Consider the following 2606-nt stretch of genomic DNA (forward strand, 5'->3'; position numbering starts at 1 on the left):
CGTGGTGTGACTTTATACATTTGTGTGAGCTGAGCAGAGTTGCAGCATTGTTGTTCCTAGCGAGATGGTTCCCCTCGTCCCAGCGCACAAGTTTGGTCAGCCTGTTACTAAGGCAAATCCTTCTGCTGCGTCTTAGCAATTCTTACGGTTTCAGAAAGTCCATTTAAACAGGCCAGAACTGCATAAAGAGACCGTAGAAAGCTTTATTTTTGAAAACAAGGCTTTGTGCTACACCCACTGCTTCTGGACTTTTTTTTAAAATGCAGCTGTAAGCCTTCAGATAGGAAATACGACTGCAGGGTTTATTGTTATTAGTGAAAAAGATGTTAATAACTACTCACATGTGCAGAGTTGTAGAGTTCCAAAAAATATGCTCAGATTCCCTCAAAATAACAGGCCTTAAAGGTTCGAATTGGTTTCCTTGAGACTTGTAAAAAGGCAAAGGCTGTGTGTGTTTGACGTAGGCAGATTGCGCAAAAATAACGGCCTGAGAAAGGAGGAACGTGGACTGCAAGTGTGAGTTAATGTTTCTGAAGAAGGACCAAAATACTGGCAGCGAGTTGGGTGAAGATTTTGGCTGAAGTCTGGTGAGGTCCCTAAGCCACTGCTGAGAGCTGGGGGGGTTGAAGAGGCTGTGGAAAGTAATGGTAAAAATAGGTGTTTTGGATCCCGCTGGATTGTTGAGCCTCTGAAGGTGGACACTTCCACCTGTGGTGGTTCAAAGAGAAGTAGAGCAACGATCTGCGGCTCCATCAGTGCCCAAAGGAACCGAGCTTTAGTGGCCTGTGTTTGGATGTCAGTATGTTCTCGTTAACAAGCTATTACTTGACTAATTAGTCTGAATCGAACATTTCAAAGCAGTTCTGTCAGTGAAACGTACCACTTGCAGCAGACCCAAGAATTGGGTAATTGATGTAGTATTTCCTGTTTGTCAAGTGCACCTTTTAACTGATGATATCTAGTCTTAAGCTCTAAACTATCATCTCAAATATCTCCAACCACAGATTTAGCAGTAATGATAAAGAAGAATTTGCAAAGCGTGACACATGCGTTCGTTTCTTGCTAAGGCTGCACTCATTTTACCGTAATTTCAAGGATCCCCCTACGTAGTAAGAATTTTAATTGGCTTCAAACGTTGAAGGATCATCCTCCAAGCACTGAAGTTGGTGGCTTATTATATTACCTGTTGTGTTTAAGGCCCCAGCTCAGAGCCTTCAGATATCCTCGCAGAGTTCATCCTGCCGTACCTATTTGGAGTCTGTTCCTACTCCGCAAGTCTTGCGTTGTGTTTGGGGGGAGGAGGGGACCCGGAACTTCAGAAGCTTATGAAGAACCAAATGTAATAATAAGTAACAATACCGGAATGAGCCGCTTCTAGCCTGTGGGGAACTGTGAAGTTACTGCTTTTATTAACTTTTGCTTTATTGTCCCGTTAAAAGTGCTGCATTGTATTTAATGTTGAGTAAAACAGAAATTTCCCAAACTGTCCCCCGTTGAAGTGATGCGCATGTGCATGTGTTTCCAGAGATTTTAAGGAGTCAGTGGCAGCTTGTGATCAACCTCTGCTCAGAAACTGATCTTTCCTTTTTTTTTTTTAATTTCCCACTTGATATTAGTGTTTTTCCTGAGGCTGATGGAACTCTGTAATGGAAGGGTTTTCGAAAGCCTGAATTGTTTGTTGAAATGGTGTAAGCAGAAGCAGACTCCGAGTGACTTTTCCCCTCTGACTTTCACATTAGACACTCCAGGTGAAATCTTGGCTCACCAATAGATTCTGTTAAGGTTAATTATATTATTTCTATTTCAGTCTGGGTCTGCTGGCAGCCTGGAGAGCCAAAAGTTGTGTCATATGAGTGTTTTGCAGAGAAAGGGAGTGGTTTTGCTATTCTACATGCATGTTTTACAAAAAATGCACAATTACCTATTTGAATTAAGTGTTCAATTTGATAATCTGTGACGATGGGGTTTTGAGGTGATGATGATCCAAACCAGAAGAACAAACTCACTGTGTCCCACTTGCAAGAAACTGTAGGTCTGGTCATTTCTTTAGCTTTTTTCCTCCTGTTTGGTTTTAAAATCCCCAAAGTCAGTAGTCTTTTATCCGTAATCCTGTGCTTCGGAGCAACTTTTTGAACTGATGCGTATTTATTTTGCTTTTGTGGACTGGGGGAAAAAAAGTTATTCAGTGCTAAAATACTGCTGGTTCTCAAACTTTACATTTCACAGTCACCATTCTGATGTCAGTGTAACGTTTCTGAGGGTTTGAGTGTTCCTGCGTCCTATGCTGCCATCCGTGCTCAACTGAGAACTTTTGTTTTGTATGTTAGCCAGGGAAAAAGGTTTGTGTTGCAGAATTTTAAAACCACCAGAAAACTACAAAAAGTGGCTGAGTACTAGAAAAGAACAGAACTTTTATTTGGCAAAGTTAGGGTATTAATAGGATAAGATATCTGAGCGCTCTTAAAATAATAATTCAGAGTCCACTAACAGAGTTGAGTTTATTCCAGCTGAAGTCTAGAAAATCTTTCATATGGTCAACTCCACTATTTGGAGTCAGAGCAAAAGGCCATGTCATTAACTTGTAAAAATTATTAACGAGCATTTAC

This window comes from Larus michahellis, chromosome 11, assembly GCF_964199755.1.
Source record: "Larus michahellis chromosome 11, bLarMic1.1, whole genome shotgun sequence".
Lineage (NCBI taxonomy): Eukaryota > Metazoa > Chordata > Aves > Charadriiformes > Laridae > Larus > Larus michahellis.